Consider the following 18,985-nt stretch of genomic DNA (forward strand, 5'->3'; position numbering starts at 1 on the left):
ACCAAAGTTAGAAGTTGAATTTGAGGCCTTCCTTGATGGCCTTAAGGATGCCAGCACGCATGACCCTTTAAGAGCACTTGCTAATTGAATTCTGCAGTATCAGCTTATGTTTAAGGAAACCTTTTTTTGCAAAACTCTACATCATGCACCTTCACTTTTGGAATTATTATATTTAAAGTGGATAAAGTTTTTTTTTTTATGAAATATCTTGACAATATATGAATTATTATTTTTTATTTTTTATTTTTTATTATTACAAATAATTAACAATATTATTTTAATGTCACATTAATGAAAATTGACAGTATCAAATAAATGATGTGGTTTGCTATTAGTATTGTCATAAAATATCACTTTGTCACAAAAGTAAATTTCAGACCTTAAACTGAAAATGGATAAAATCATAAGATACTTATTTTGTAATTTCCTCACTAATATTATATGTTAGCAGCTTTCTTTTCTACATTAACAGTTTTTTTCCTACGTCAATATCTTTTAATGGAGAGAAGATGGAAATTCATCATTTGCTCATGGTACAAACCCGTAGGGTACCAACTGTTCCCTACAAATGAATCTATTGCATGGAGCCACAAAACTGTCTCCAATGGCTCAATAACATATTGTATGAAGGTAATACAAAACTGCTTATTTCAGTCAGTGTGTGTCTGTGTCTCACTACTGATGATTTTTTCTTTTAATCAAATATATATGGAACCCACTCAATAACAAGAAGCATGAGACTTTGTCCCACCTTCCTCCACTTTCGGATGATTCAATCGCCAAGGAGATTGACTGCATGATCAAAGAGGAGTGGATCCCTTGCCTTGAATTCGATGAGGTAAGATAAATTTGAAGGTGATCTTTCTTCAGCAGTACTAGCATTCTGAAAGCAGGATGCATTTTGTGACTATTTTGAAGATTTCTAAATCATGTGTCCTAAGAAATTAAATAAATTAAATGCAACTTCATTCAGATGCATCTCAGGTTCATCTATTCATATGAACAATTACTACATAAAAGTGCCACATTATCTAGGTGCCAAACCCTCACTTTTCTGGTTCTTGAGGCCTTGGTTGGGTCAACGCTCACCTTCATGCTCACAAAATAACAATTAGTGTCTATCCAAATAAAATTACAAAAAAAAAAAAAAAATACATGGTAAAATAATTAGAGAAGTTCTGCATTAATCCCATATCCTCAGTAATTCATCAGAGTGTTAACCTGCGGTTGCTCTTGCTAGAAAAGCATCCACACCCCACCCAGAAACAAAATGAATTGGCTGTCTCAATAAGCCCTTATAATCCCTAGGCATATATAGCATTGTTACATGCAATGACAGTTAGATAAATTGCAGCCTAAGATCTGATTGTTAGGATCATCTCATATTGCAATCATAGAGTTTGGTTGGGGTCATCTAAAACAAAAGCCATATCGTTTAAATGCAAGCACTCCGATTGCTTCTTGAAGAGCAATAATAAAATTTAAAACAAAATATTAATACAAAGACCTTATCTTAAGATAATGCAGAAGACTCTAGCTTACAAGGTATTTCATTTCGATCCATTGATATGATTCAACCATTCAAGTCACCACCATGTCACCTTATGCTCAAAGATACTTGCATCTATAAATAAGGCAAAAAATTAATGATTAGGGAAGAAAGAATAGCATACAGAAAAGTAGGGGAAAAAAGTATCATCCATTGGTTAACTTAATTTTAACAATACCATCACAGGAGAAATAATATAGCTAGAATAATGACTTTGTACAACATAATAATTTGGGCCACAAGCTAGTGATACTATTTTACTTCCAACAATGAGACTTAATAAAATTATTCTATGTATGATGAAATATGACATATTTTGGCATTAGAGCCACTGTGAGGGAAAGTAACAAAATAAGAGATTCTAGTGCTCATAGCTATTAAAGGTGCAAGGCACATCAAGGCGTAAAAGAGTCTTGGAGCCTAGGAGCAAAGTACAGGTGCACACCTAGATGAGATAAAGCTAAAAAATAAAATTTAATAAAAAATTAAAATAAAATCAAGTAATCATAGATACATAGCTCTATTAACCAAATTTATCCAAACACTAATTTACAAAGCATTAATAAGCATAGAAAATACATATAATGAATATAGCCTTCATAAAACTCTTCTATTTCATCACAAGAAAGGTTTGCAAGGGACAAAAGAGGCTAAAGGGTTAGGAGAGGAGTGGAAGAGAGACCTTCTAGATAGCTTGCCTAAGTAGACTTGCAGTGAAGGCTGCTTGACAAGATTAATAGGTTGGAGGGGGACATAACTACCTTTAGGATAGGGAGACATAACTACCTTACGAATATATTATCGAAGTGACAAGGAACGGTAAGTCAAAGTAGAAGGCCTGTGGCTGTGATCAATAAAAGAAAGCACTCACCCATGCTAGGGCTAAGATTGAAAGTAGCTCTTTTGATTCATCAAATTCTAATAGATCAACAACACTAATTTTGGCAACATCCTAGTGCGTCGACACGGGATTCTAGTGGTAGCATCTTTTTCCCAATGGAAGTGCTCATCAGAGATGAAAATAAAGAAGATGCGCCTTTTTAGACACTTATGGCCTAGAAAAAGGTTCATGCCAAGCACTTTTTAAAGACTGCCTTTTTGATGTGCCTTTAAGTGGGGATGGAGGGGCAAAAATTTTCATTAAGCTTAAAACCTTAAAGCATGTTAATCATAAACATGGAAAGTGGAAGAAACATGCAGATCACCTGAAATATGGTTGTATGGGCTTGATTGGAGCAAAGGAATTAAGCCTATTTGAGGTCAAGAAGATCAAACCAAAATGGAGCAAACTAATAGGGTATGTAATGGGCTATTTGTATGGACCTAGAGTGTCAAGGTCCAAAACCAAGTTGACCAAGAAATATGCGATTGTTTGGGGTCTTTCTAGTGTGTAGAAGTCAAATCCAAGTGTCACAAGTTGTTATAGCATGGCTGCCCTAGTTATTCTATAAGGAATGCAAGGATTTGACCAAGTCAACACCAAGTTATGCATGTAAGACTAAAAAGGACGTCCAAGGCATGATGAACTCTTATTTTGGGTGTGTAGTATGGATTCTAAATTGATTGGGATTAGTTTTAATTGACCATTGTCCCTTAAAGACATTTTAGGATTAAATTTTATCTCTTCCTCAATTCAAGCCTTAAATTAAGGAAGATGAATTTATCCTTCAACATAGCCCTAATACAAGTTGAAAAATGAGTTTTCATCCCTATTTGTTTCATCCTAGGCGTGTGGCATCATATTGCCTAAAGTGATGACTTTTCTAGTTTTCATATTTGTCTTCAGTTTCTTGATAGTTTTATTATGTTTATCCTATTACAAGTTTATGTAGGACTCCTAATAGGATTATGTTTTGTTTAAAAGCCTATAAATAGGTCTCACTTTTGTAATTTTTCATTATTCTAATTATTCAGTTTTCAAAATTAATAAAGTATTACTTTTTCTTTTTATCACTTATTGCAATTGTGGCGAATGTTTTTTACTAATCAATCAACCCTGATTGTGGCATCTAATCTAGACTTATCATATTCCATGGCTTTTGGAGTATGTGGCCTCTTCCTTGATGTGTTTCTTCTTTATGGCGATCTAATCTCATCAACAGAGTTACATCACTACCTATCTATCTCTTTTCTATCTTTCTGTCATTATTTTTGTGTTTATGCTCTTAAATTCATAAAACAATAAAAAGAAAAAATAGTTTATCTTATTATTTTGGCTTGTAGTTTCTTCTCACAGTTATTTTGTTTCAATTTGTGTGGTTTAATTATTCTTTCCTAGTTCTTTTGTTTTCAATTTTATTTGCCTTTATTCTAAACTTAGGCATTTTTACTTGCCCTTTACCTTTTATTTAGTTTCAATTCGTTTGGCTTGTGTTTTCTTTATGGTGTTCTTTTTCCTTCTATCTAACTTGATTTTCTTCTTGTTTAATCTTATTTGGTTGATTAATTTGTTACTTTAGTAATTGTTAATTGTAGTTCTTTTAGTCCTTTGTGTTTAAGAGCTACCAAAATGGTCTTGTTTCGTTGCTATGTTTTTGGCACATAACTTTCTTTCTCTTGTAGAGGCATAAGGGTTGAAGCCTTGTGAGCATTGCACCTAGCCTTTAACAACACTGCTAGTATTGTTTAAGTACAATATCATATGGTGGAAAAACCACCTTAGAAGAAAAAGAATGGCATACTAGAAGAGAACCACACATAAACATATGCATATACATTCTCAAAGAGAATTAGGCAACAAAAAAACCAAGACCATGGCCAGCAATGCAAAATGATATTGCTCAATTAGAAAGGATAAAAACTGATCACTCTAAGATGAATGTGGTCACAGCCAAGAGAAGCCAAGATTGCTTGGCATTTCCACAATATATTGCCATTGTTTTTGGGATAAATAGAGTGAAATATATTACAAAGGACTAAGGAAGAGCCAACCCTATATGCAAGATGAGGCACATTTAGAAGTGCCGACTGACACCTCTATTAATATTGAAATGGGCAACTAATGATGGGTTTAATTATAGCGAAACTCAAGTTTAGGGTCTATTTATTAACAAAAAATAGTTTGGGGTATAATTGTTAAAAAAGGCAAAATTTAAGATTTTTTTGGACATTTTTTATGCTGACGTGGCAAAATCCGTTATCTTTAACAGTGGAATAGACGATAGGGTACGATTGTTAAAAAGTTTAAAGTTTACTAGGATATTTTTGTAAAAAAAAAGAGGATAGAATTGTTACAAATCTCAAAGTTCACGATTTTTTTAGAGATTATCCCTAAAAAATTTATATAATTTGAAAATTTTTTTATTAAATATATTTTTGTTTTGATTTTAATAGCAAAACTATAATCAATTGAAAAAACTCTAATGAAACATCATCATAATTTTTTATTTTTTATTATTAATTTTATTTTTGATTTTAATTTTTAATTTTATAATTTTAAACAATAATAATATCAAACACCTTTTAATTGCTAATAGACAAATTTTTCTTTTTATTGTTAAGGCTAATGGCAAATATCTAATATCCTGATGGTGTATTCTATGATTACTTAGTTTTAATACAAAATAAAATTACATTATTATGAAAAATAAAATAATTTAATAAAATTTTACAATTCATCTTATTAGACTTTTATAAATTGATATTTTTTTGTGAAATAATTTATTACGAAAAATTTATTAACTTAACAAGAAAAAGTAAAATTTCTTCATTAAAAAAACACATATAATATTTTTTGAAAACATAATAGATAAATTATATGTAGCAAATTTTATTTAAAAATTATAGGAACATATTTAGTGTTTATTAAATAATATGTATTAGATTTTTTTTAAAATATTATATATATTTTTAATGTGAGGAAACTTTTTTTTATTAAGTTAATGAATTTTTTTTGTAATTAATGTTAATGAATTTTTTTGTAATTAACTGCTTTAGAAAAAAAATCATTTTACAAAAATATCATGATATTAGTTGTATATTATGTTAAATTACTTTATTTTCCATAACAAAGTAATTTTACTTTGTATGGAACTAAGTAACTATAGAAAGCACCACCATCAATAAAAAAAAAAAAAAACTAATAAACTAAAAACAAAGAAAATTGGGTAATAAATATTATCAATTAAATTGTTTTAAAAATGGATAAAATATATATAGTTGAGAGTGAGAGGATGCCATACCTCTCATCCCAGTTTCAAATAAATTAAAGCAATCAGTTTGATTTCATTCTAATTAAGAGAAGACATTTTAATATAATTTTAGATTTTACTTGTTTTACCAAAAATAACTTATATATAAAAATTTTTTTATTTTTTGTTTTTTTTAATATTTTTTTTTTTTTTTTTGCAATGTTAAATGTGATGTGTGTATATATTATATATTTTTTTGTAAATTTTTTTTTTAATAAAATTAAATAAAAAAAAAAAAAAAAAAAATGAATTTATTTTATTTTTTTTTTAAAATTTTTTTTTTAATTTTTTTTTTTTTTATTATATAAAAAAAAAAAAAAAAAAAAAAAAAATTTTTTTTTTTTTTTTTTTAATTTTAAATATTAAATAAATTTAATTATAATTTAAATATAATATGTATTGTATATATATATATGATACAAAGAAAACATAAATAAAAAGAAAGAGAAGAATTTTAGATTTTTTTGTTGTTTTTTATTTTTACTCCGTTCACAAATAAGTATCGTTTAAGTTTTTTAGAATTTAGACATTTTTAATTTTTAAAAATTTTTTTTATTAACTAAAATATAAAAAAAAAAAAATTTTAGAAAAATTATTAATTCATTTTTTTTTTTTAAATTTTTTTTTTCACACAATAACACAATCCAATCACCTGGAGTTGAGAATTGTAAAAGTCATTTATTGAAGCAATGGTAAAGTTAGAACAAAATATAAATTGTTTTCTTGTTTTTTTAAAAACGTCACTTATTTATGAACAAAATTTTCTTTCTAAAGCGATACTTATTTGTGAACGAAGAGAGTATTTTATTTTAAAATATAATTTAATATAATTAATCATAAATTATAATAAATAATAAAGTGTAGTATAGAATAATGTAATTATTATTTTATGTTTATATTTAATTATAAAAATAAAAATAAATACAATATGATATTATGTAATTATAATTTTTATTTTATAATTTAATTTATTTGTGAATATAATAACACTACAGATAAAAAAAAAATGATGATGTGTGTAGCGGTAAAAAAAAAAAAAAAAAATTGGAATTAATTTTTTTTGCTTAAATATAAAAATAAATAATTCTAAAATTAAAAAATATTAATAAAAAAAAAAAAAAAAAAAAAAAAATTAAATACAATATATATAATATAAAAAATAATAAATTTTCAAATAAATAAAAAAAAAAAAAATTATAAATAAAATAATAAAAAAAAAAATCATAATTCATGAAACATAAATATATAAGCATTGGGTTGGCTTTCTATATTCGACGCTGATTCCAGGATGTGGTTTTCGCTGCTTAATGGGAGGAGGGATGATGGGATGGGATTGATCCAAAATGATATTAATTAAGCTGCTTGCTGCTTGCTTTTCACTCGGTCACAGTATTGCATGTTCGGCAATATGAAAATGCTGCTGCCCACGCCATCGCCATGGCTGCATATGCCTTTTTTCAATAGGGGATGTTTGCTTTACTCAGAATTGTCCTTCTTCAATTCACGAGATTTGTCTGCCAAGTATAAAAAGGCCAATCATTGGCGTTTCCCAGTCTTGAAAACATTTTTGAGACGAAAATGGCAAGACACGCTAACAAAATAAATTTTATTTTGCATAAATTAAAAATAAACATAAATATCTTTATATTAATTTAAATTATTCTAAATTATATTTAGTAAAATATTATTAAATTATATATATATATATATATATATATATATATATATATATATATATATATATATATATATATATATATATATATATATATATATATCCACCTTTACCTTGTACTTTAGGTCTTTATTGAAATGATTATGAATTTGCATCTATCTTTGCCTCTTATTTTAAGTCCATACAGGAGTTAAATTTCTTTTTTCTATTTTAAATAGAATTTATTATATCATTTATATATAAATATTAAAACACTTATTTCCACATATAAGTACAAAAGCATAAATTTACTAACAAACAATGAAAACTTAAAAAGTATTAATTCTTTTGAATACACTAGCCTCTTCATGTTAATTATTTTCAAGAGTATGTATAGTAATTCTATTCATGATCATAGCTTTGGAAATATTTATCACTATAAAAATATATATTTAATAATCTTTATAATTAGTTGATCATGTGTTATACATTTAAAAAAAAAATCTATTTATTTTTTATAAAATTTTATTTTAAATTTATATAAATTTTAAAAATTAAGTAATTAATAAAAATTTATAATAAATTAATTTTTAGTAGCCAATTAAATTTAATCTTTCATTGCAATAATATCAAATAATCATGAATATTTTTGGTAATCCCAATATTCTTCCTCTTGCCACTTTTATATATAGTATAGATAGACTATAGATATAAATTATAGATAGATATTATAAATAGATCATGGATAGATTATATATAGGTAGATGGTTACTATTTTAATATTTATAAAATTTTACTTAAAGCATAAATATAAAACCATATTCATTGGTTTCAAATACGCCATCTAAATAGATGCCAAGATTATTTAATAATTAAGAATAAGAAATAGAATGTGTCAATTGGAGTGGTTTTCACTAGGCTTGAGCAAATTTCAGTATGAATTGAAAACTCAAACCAAATCGAGCTATTTCAGTTCAATTGGTTTAATTTTTTTATTAAATCAGTGCTATTCGGTTATAAGTTTTCAATATATTTGGTTATCAATTTGGTTCATTTTTTCATTTGTTAAAACCGAAATCCCGAATAAACCAAAGGTTCTCCCACATTTTAGGTTCAAGAGAATTCTCTAGTAGCTAAGGCCCAGGAGAACTTGTCACTTTCAGTCTTACAAAGACATCTTTCCCTTTTTTGCTCATTTTTATCTGTTGGTGTGGGCTTTTCTCTCTTTTTCTCCGTGTGCTGTTGCCACTCACCATTCCGCCCAATCCATTTCTCATACTTTCATCAGTCATCATTACCTTGCTGTCTATTAATGTGGATTAAACGCAAGTGCATAGGTCGTTCAAGTAATATAGATAATGATATCGTTCCCTTGAAGAATTGTGTTAATGATTGAATTTTTTATATAAAAATTTACTAATCTAAACTAAATTTAGACTACAAGTAATTAAATGAAGAGATTGGGGATGTACAATGTATATGTACAAATTTAACAAAGAAATTAATTGAATAGAAAGTATCACTAAAATTGTAAGAAATAAATGCAGCGAATTGAAATATGGCAAGAATTAAAGTAATAAGCAATCAAAATCAATTAACAATTAACAATAATAAAAAGGTAATTATGGAGTTTTGGGGTTCATATTTAAGCTATTTTGGGATTTTAAATTGGTTATCCAAATGTATAGAAATTATGGGTTTTAAGGAGATTAATTCTTAAATCTTTTGAATACTTTTTCGAGTAAAATAAAGAGTGCCTTAATTAACTCAATTCTACTTTCGTGGAGTTGAAATTAACTAAAACCCATTAGGTTCCTTAATCAATCTATTAATCCTCTTAATCCTTAGTCTATTTCTAGATCTAAGTTAATTAAGTCCAATTTCTTGATTATCTATCATTGAGTTTTCTCATTTCGGTGCTTCAATAAAGGATTAAGAACAAAACTTAATGGACTCCTACATTAAGCATGTTATTAGGTACACAAAAAATAGATAAAACCTCATAATAACCATAAAATCTGGATAAATCAACTCAAATCCACAAAATATCTTAAATATTACATACTCAACTTCAGAATCTTAGAAAAACTACTCACTATCCATGTTTAGTACAAGAAATTCTAAGCAAAAAAGTAAATAAATCATGAAAATAAGCTAAAACTAAAGAAACCTGACAGATGAAGTGTAGAAAATGAGAAGAAGATAAGAAGAATCTGATTCCTGGTCCAAAAATGGAAGCGTCGGCTCTTGCTCTCCTTTTCCTTCCTTTTTCCAATCTTTCTTCTTACAGCAAAATGAGGTAAGAGTGGCTTTTATAACCCTCTGACAGAGAACCCTAGGTTGGCCTAAAAATAGTGTGTCTTAGCTAATCACACATGTGATAAAATTCTGTCTTCAGACATTTAATAAGGGTTTGCAGAGGCTGTGCAGGTGGCTGTGCAAGATCTTGTGCACTTTTCAGTATGTTTTAGAGGCTTCCCATGAAGATGCACAAGCTGTGCGGGTTAGCTGTGCAGGTTTCGACATGTTTGGAGGTCTTCCGTGAAGGTGCACAACCAAGCTACACAGGTTGTGCAAGTTTCAGCATGTTTGGCAATTTTCTGTGAAAGTGCACAATCGAGCTGCACAAGCTATGCAGCATATTGTGCAAGTTTCGACAACTTTAGATGTCTTTTGTGAAAGTATATAAACAAGTTGCACAGGCTGTGCAGCATATTGTGCAAATCTCGACAGGTGTAAGTTTTCTCCCATGAGAGTGCACAGGTGACCTGCATAGGCTGTGTAGTCCTTCGTGCAGATTTTGGCAAGTCCAAAATTACTTCTGATTTCTATGCAAAAGCTACATAAGTTGTGTAGCTAGTTGTGCAAATTTCGACAATTTTTATGTTCTTCAATTTTCAAGCTTTATTTGATACTTTTGGACCTAAAAATCACTCCTTACTTGCACAATTACTCTTTAGTAAATCAAAAATACTTTTTACCTACAAAGCAAAAGCAAAATTACAAATTAGTCTAAAATTTTATAATTATGAAAAAGTAACTAAATAACTAATAAAATTAACTAAAAATGACTAAGAAATCAATAAAATGATTATGAAATTTAACCTAAATGACTATATAAAATGCATGTGTCAGCTACCCTTGGTGTCGTTGTTGGCCCACTGGTGTCCCTTGAAATGCTACCATTCGAAGATCATGCCCTATAATGTAAGCTTCCTCTCTTCTCTTCTCTAGCCTTTTGTTAATTTTTAAGTGTTGTGCATATTTCCCCCTATTTGAGTTTCTTAGTTGCTGAAAAAAATGGGTTATATATGTTTGAGAGTTGAGATTTTTAGCCTTATCTTCACTGCTTATTTCAACTCGTTCTTTAGATATCGCCACTCTTTAGTAAGTTGTTTGAATGGTTAGCTGTTTTTATTTTAATTTAAGTTAGATTTGGAGTTCATTCCTCTTTTCATATCTTAGTGGTTGTGATTGTGAACTTTATATTGTTCAGTTTTATATGGATGGGTTATCTCTTTATAATTTTGTAGACTTATACATGAATTTTTATGTAATATTGATATGTATTTATTAGATGTAAACTAATTTTATGTAATTTTTTAATAATTTAATTTTTAAGTAATCGAACTAAATCAAACAACTATTTATCAATTTGGTTTTAATTCAGCTTTTCTTAAAATGTTGATTCGATTTAGTTAACTTTTTTGGAGGATTCGATTTTACGGTTTTTCTTGTTTGGTGGACTGCTCTTTCCTAGTCTTCAATCAAAATGGCCCACCATTTTTATTTGGGTAAGAAGATGCTTTACTTGATGCCAAAAAATGCTAGCGGCAAAAGGTTTATGCGTTTTAGATTTCAGCAACATTTTTTATTAAAAATTTGAATTACAATAACAAAAAGTCTTCTGCTTCTTGCTCCACACATCATTTTTTTTTTTTTTACCAGACTCTGCCGATTGTGTTGCTCTCTTCTATATCTTAAATCTAGATTTTTTTATTTAATAAAAATTTGAAATCTTAAGTTATTAATTGATATAATATTAGTAAATCTGAAACCTTTTTAAACGATATCTAAAATAAAAAAGAAATATTTCCTTAGAATATTTCCTTGGAATTGAAGCTACCTCCATCTCAATTGGACTCATACTCACACAACAGAATACATTGATGACCTTTTATCTAAAGTGCAAATGGACAATTGTAATTCCATTTCAATGCTAGCTTGTCCCAACACCAAACTCAGTGCACATCAAGGTGATCCATTTGCTCAACCACAACTTTATTGAAGCATAGTCGGTGGTCTTAAGTATCTTGCATTCATTCGTCCAGACATTACCTTTACTGTGCATAATGTCTCTCAATTTTTGCAAGACCCTTGTCAGCCTCATTGGACTACCGTTAAGTGCATCATGCGTTATTTAAAGGGTACGCAAAAGTTTAGACTTCATATTACTAAATATTCATCTCATACTATAAATGTATATTCAGATGCCTATTAGGCTAGCAATATTGACAATCAAAAGTCAATCACCAGATATACTATTTTATGGGGCAAAATCTAGTATCTTGGAGCACCAAACGCCAAGCAACAGTGGCCAAATCATCCACTGAAGCTGAGTATTGAGCTATAGGTGCTGCCACTGCGAAGGTTATATGGTTAACTTCTCTTCTTCATGAGATCGGCCACCCTCCATCTACTCCACCAACTTTATGGTTTGATAATATTGGAGCAACTATTTAACTACAAATCTTATTTTCCATGCTCATACCAAGCATATAGAGGTAGATTTCCATTTTGTTTAGGACAAAGTATCAAAGAAAAAGTTGTAAGTTGGTTTCATTTCCTCAAAAGACCAACTCACTAATTTGTTAACTAAAGCAATTTCCAATTAGCACATCTTCACTTGCGTCATCAATTGGCAATTCGACCCATACCTAGTTTAAATTGAGGGGTATGATAGAGTATATACACACATAATTTTAGTCCCACTTGTATTTTATATCCACTTGTATTCTATATCCCCTATATTATAGTCAGCTTAGGAAACAAAGTACATATCAAACTACAATTGTATATGTTGTATAAATATTCTCCAATAGTTTAATGAAATTCAATTGATTGCAGAGAGCTCACAATAATGGCTCAAATATAATGATAAAAAATTTGCTCAAAAAGATATTTTTATTGATTAGTTAAATCCAAATAAAATTTCTTTAATTTAAATGCTTGTTAAATAAATTAATATTTGGTTCAATGCATATAAGAAAATACATAAAAAAAAAGTTAGAGAAAAAAGAAGGATTCTAGAGAACTATGATATTTTTCCCGTTTTATACCCTATTCAGGGGAAGTTTGGCAGCTGAACATATAGATTTCAACGGCCGAGTTCCTTTTTTAAGGAATTATAAAGTTAGACCCCTCTTTTTAAATATTCTTTCTCCCAAACTCACTTCTTCATGGCTTCTCCATCCTCTGAGACTTCAAAAAATATTGCATCTATGGTCCTAGATTCTGACTAGCTTGGGTGGGGCATTACATACCCTATTTGAATTTTAGATGAAATGTTGATGGATTTTCATAGAATATGTCTGTTATAACATCTAACAATTCCATTTTTAGGGTCATTTTGTTTGGAATGAGATTGAAGAGAAGCTAAGTGCATGATGGCTCTAGGACCAGAATAGATGAAGACAGAGGTATGGAATGAACTAGTTGCATATTTGTCTACCCTATAATGGTGAAGGAAGTTAGAGGTTGGTAAGCTTAACCAAATGATACAAAAGGATGGCTCAATAACAAAATATGCTAGTGGTTCAATAAAAATTGAGATTCACAAGGATCAATTGATACAATTATTTGGGTGTCAGTTTACTGCAACTTCACAACTACACACATCAAATCCACACCTATACAGGATGATCAACCTATTAGTGCATGTATTATTATTTAGTATTTGCACTTTATAATGTGGTTACCAGTGCTACCTTTTAGGTTTTAATGTGAACTTATTCATTATTAATCTTGTGTAGAGTATGTAATCATGTGTTGTGACAAATTTATATAGATAAAAGACGAGTCAATATAGATTCATCCGATTCTGATATTCTCGACCGATTTGTGCATATATGCAGAAATCTTTCTCATTATTATAGCAGGATGTCTATAGTAAACCAAAGTCATCACTTAATGCTTATTTTGCTTCAATCTTGACTATATAAAACAAAGAACAAATTACCGATAGATAAGCCATCAACTTTTAGAAATAATCAAAATTTGTGATGAAATTTTAACAATAATCAAATTTTATGATGAATTTTAGCAATAATCAAATTTGCGGTAGATTAATAATGAAATTTTAGGAAAATGAATAGAAATTAGTGATGGATTTAGCAACGATGATAATTATTGTGATATTAGTGACAAATTAATAATGAAGTTTTTCTGCTTTTAAATGTAATGATGGAATGAATGACGATATACAACTGTCTCACTAGTATATATTAAAAATAAATTAGCAACGAGGGTTTTACTGATGGATTTTTAGTTGTTATTAATCTATTGCAAATAGCTTTAGCTTCTTAGCGACAGATTTTTGGGTCGCTAATGGTAATTTTTGTAGTAAAAAACCTTTTATATTTTTTTTCATTATTGGTATTATGCTTTTTATTGCATTTTAATGACATTAGAATTTCTAACGTTATAAATAATATAAAAATCTAAGAATTTCCATAATATATTTTTTTAATTTTTATTGAATTATGAATTTGAAAATTCATAGTTTTGAAAATAATTTATTATTATTATTATTATTATTATTATTATTATTATTAGACTCTACCAAATAGGCAATCGTGCCCATCTAATAGAAAGGCATCTATCCAAAAAAAACCATATTATAATTGCAGTCCTATGCATTCCGATTTATAATTTTATTTTATCAGTCCATCAATCTGGCCTTCCTGTCAATAATTGCATTATTACACATTGAACTGGGAACTAATGCTTCCTCACTCTTTTCCTCACTATTTTCTTATTTTCAAGGTCTCATTCTAGACTATCTTCAGTCCAAGAGAGACTCTGAGGCTATCCTTTTTTTGAACTTATCTCAATTATATCTAAAAAAAAATTGCTTATTTTTAATTTCTTCCTCTCATCCTACTTTAATCATGTAACAAGCGTGAATACCCGTGGCTTGCCACAGATGACACAATATTCATAATTGATATATATTATATCGAACAATTTGTAGATATATTTGAAGAAAAAAATAAAGACAGACACATGGATTCAAATACATGGATCCTAACCCATGTTTATACAACCCTAAGATTTCTATTACATTTACTTTACTAGTCTATCATATAATCACATGAATAATATAAACTATATAGATTAGTTCACAATCTAGATGTGTACCTTATTTACAAAAACTAATTACTCTACAACTTGTTTAAAATGAAAGCCTCTAAAGATTAAGAACTAGCCAAACTTGCAAACACACAAATGCACGCTTATTTTTCCTTTTGTTACTCATTACAAAAGGCTTGTAAGACTCTTATATATACCTACTCAAAGTGTACCAATCTTTTGGCCAAAAGTTGCATCACTTCATGCATGTAACTATTAAGAAGAATTACATCTTTTCATGTAATTACATCTTTTAACTAATGTACACGACTTTTGGATTTTGCTACCTTTTGGCAATATATGTGACTTTTCATGAGGTTGTTCTTGCTTCTGATTTTAAGTATAATGGATTCGTGTTGATCCACATGGGTGACCCAAATCATATTTACAACATCTCCCACTCACACATGACGAATCAACTCTCATTTCAAATTTTGTAATTTCATACTTTACAAATAGACCTTGTGACCAGTGCATACTTGAGAGCTCAGTTGCTATATACTTGTTAGGATAATATAGCATCTCGATTGATGGAGCTTAGAGTAGATGTAGTATGCAGCACCTTAGATCATTTATCACATTCAAATCTCTTTCGATCTCATTCACATATCCTAAGCTCATAATTATGTCTTTATCTCAAAGATAAACATAATTGGCTGGCCTATGAACACAGACTAATGTGACAGTTCCAATGATCTTTTCTTTTCATGATACTTTTAACCTCAATTTAACTTGCTTTTCTAGGAACAACCTTCCAAACTGAATATTTCATAGTCCTTTGGCAACACCCTAAAATAGCAAACTTTAAATTAAGTCTCAAATAACTAATTAAAGTCATGATAGTACTAGGTAAAGATTATTATAATATTTAGGGTCTCACATAACATCATAGCTGTATTCCCCTTAATGGACACAAATGGCACATGTGGTATGAATCACATGCTATGGTATTTGCTCATTTTTCATAGAGGTATGTCTTTATTAAATACCATACAGATAATAGTTCAGACACCCCAATGTCTAATTTTGAATTTACTTGTCTACTCTTTTCACATCAGAACTCACATTTGGAGTTAAGACAGATAATGTAACTTGAATCACATATGGTCAATGTAATTACTTAGCTTACAATGACCTTAATTTTTTTTTAATCTTTTTTTTGAGGTGACATTTCATATTATAAGCTTTGAGCTCTTTATATTATTATCACATAAAAAATAATAAGCTTGTAACTGTCTCATTCGCATCCACCACTAAAGCTATGGAGGCGATTGCCTGTGTGAGAAGGCCAATCTTTTTATCTATTCAACATACTTCTTAAGTTCTAATATATGTTCTAAACATATAGTCACACATATGTATATGAATCGAAAAATATAATTTAGGCATATGAACATGTTTGGGAAAAATACATATTACATGTACAACAAACATCTATGCAAACCCAAAGATTTAACATGCATATTGTAAACATCTTTTACAATAGGTTACCATATCAAGCATAGTTGTGTACTTCATGTTCATCTCTTATCTTGGAACCATGTCTTTGATAATTATATTTAATATCAATAAGCTTTTAGATTCCTTTGTATCCTCTTAGCTGTTTTTCAATGTTGATGTCTTTAATCAGATTGGCATCTGCTAACCAACCTAACAACGTAGTAGGTATAAGCATAAGGGACTGTTTCCATCTGCTCCCTTTTTGGTAAATCAGCCAAATCCCATACTTGGTTTGATTTTAGAGAATCCATATTTTCTTCTATTACATTAATTCATTCATCCTTGGTAGGGCACGTAAGGGATGCACTTATTATCACCTCTCTTATTTATCTTATGGAGTAACTATAAATGCTTCCCCTTCAATCTCAAAACGATGACAGGGAATATGTACACGACTCAATAATCATGACTAAAATTGATAAATTGACTTGACAATGTTTATGTTACTCCCACTGAGACCAGCAATGTTATATGAATTCACTACAGATTGCATTTCTATGGCCATTGAAACTTGTTTTATTATCAATTGAAATATTCTAACTCGAAAAAGAATCCATTTGGATTTATATAGTAGAAATGGCTTGGTCCACAATTTTATACAAAGATAGATCTTGACCTATCTTGCCCTATCAAGAAAAATAATATATATAAACTATAAAAATATATTAAGCACAATAAAGATTAATTTAGAAATATATTAAGGATAATAATATTTCATTGAATAATAATATAAATTTATATTTATTTAGAATATATAAAAGGTTATTAGTATATATTTTTTAAAAAAATAAATATAATTCTACAAAATAATTTTATTTAAAAAGATGGATCTTGACCTATCTTACCCTATCAAGAAAAATAATATATATAAACTATAAAAATATATTAAGCACAATAAAGATTAATTTAGAAATATATTAAGGATAATAATATTTCATTGAATAATAATATAAATTTATATTTATTTAGAATATATAAAAGGTTATTAGTATATATTTTTTAAAAAAATAAATATAATTCTACAAAATAATTTTATTTAATTTTTTTTAAAATAAAAAGCAAGTAAACGTGGGTTTGCATGTTTAGTTTTTTTTTTTTTTTTTTTTAAAGACTTGGAATAAAAACTCATCTAATTTTTTATCCTCTTCTTTTAATAAATTTATTAATATTATTTTTATTCATTTTATATTGTGAAAGTTGATGTTAATAATAATAATAATAATAATATGCATTTTAAAATTTTTTTGCGTAACGTTTTTCTATTTAAGAATTAAATTATAAATTTATAATATTATTAAAATAGAAAAAGACTTTTTCCCTCCTCCCCCATTTTGTATCCAAACATACCGTTAGCTTTCTGCCAAACAAGGAATAATGTCCACATAATAGGAAGGTATCTATCCGGAAAATCCATACAATACTGTACTTTTATCACACAATCAATTCGGGGGCCCACCAGCTTTGCCTTTATTTGTTATGCTCAAATAATTTTGATTATGAATTTTTATTTTTAAGAATAAAATTCTTTAATCATAAATAAATATAATTAAAAATTATATTAATTTATTCAAAATTTTAGATAATTAGTTTTAATTTAATATAATTTAATAAATTTATTATATTATTATAATTTTTTTCCATCATCAACCTTCAATGAAGTTTTTAATTCAAATTATAAACAATCTTCATCAACTTTATAGATTTTAGGGCAATTGCTCAATGAATTGTATCTATAATAAAAAAAATTAAAATTGAATTTTTATAATTATTTTTATATGATTTACAATTTTTTTAATTAATTGATGGTTAAATTATTTTGAGTTTTAATAATTTAATTTAATATGAATTATAAGTTATCTAAATAATATATTTTCATAAAATAATATGTATTCATATACACACATATATAGAGATATATTGTATTTATAATTTTATGTTTGTCCCCTCATAATTTGCTAGCTAATTCTGCCACTGGCCCACATCGTTGAATTACAGTATTCCTTAATGGATTGGGACCTAATGCTTCCTTTAGTAAATTCAACTCACATGCTTCTCACTTTTTAAGCCACCCACTTTCCTGTGGCAATCCAAGGCTATATATATAACACAATTTTTTATTCTTATGTTTTTATTATATAATAAGCAACTTATTACATTAAATATTATTTTTTTATTTAAAAAATTTTATATTTCAATTATTAAAATATTATATAAAAATATAAACAGTTATTTAAAAATTCTTTTTCTATAAATCATAATATCTGTAAAAATTAATCATTTTAACTGTATTTTTATTAAATTAAAAAAAGAGTGAATTATTTTTAAAAAATTATATTAGTATATATTTTTAAATAATCATTCAATAAAAAATTATTAATAAAAATTGTGAATTTATTTATAAAAATATTTCTTATTATATTTAAAATTTGAAAATTTTAATAATAATATTTAAAAAATCGCCACGTCTCATATGAGATTTTTTTTTACTTTATTTATTCTTTTATTGATATATTTCCAATAATTTAAAAAGTAATAAAATATAATGTATTAAACAATTTATTTATTTATTTATTAAAACTTAAAATAATATTATAAGTAATTAAGAACTTTATTATTAAAATTTTATAATATGATTATAAAAATACAAAATATAAAAAATTATATATTAAATTATTTTAAATA

This window comes from Hevea brasiliensis, chromosome 17 (assembly GCF_030052815.1).
Source record: "Hevea brasiliensis isolate MT/VB/25A 57/8 chromosome 17, ASM3005281v1, whole genome shotgun sequence".
NCBI classification, from domain to species: Eukaryota; Viridiplantae; Streptophyta; class Magnoliopsida; order Malpighiales; family Euphorbiaceae; genus Hevea; species Hevea brasiliensis.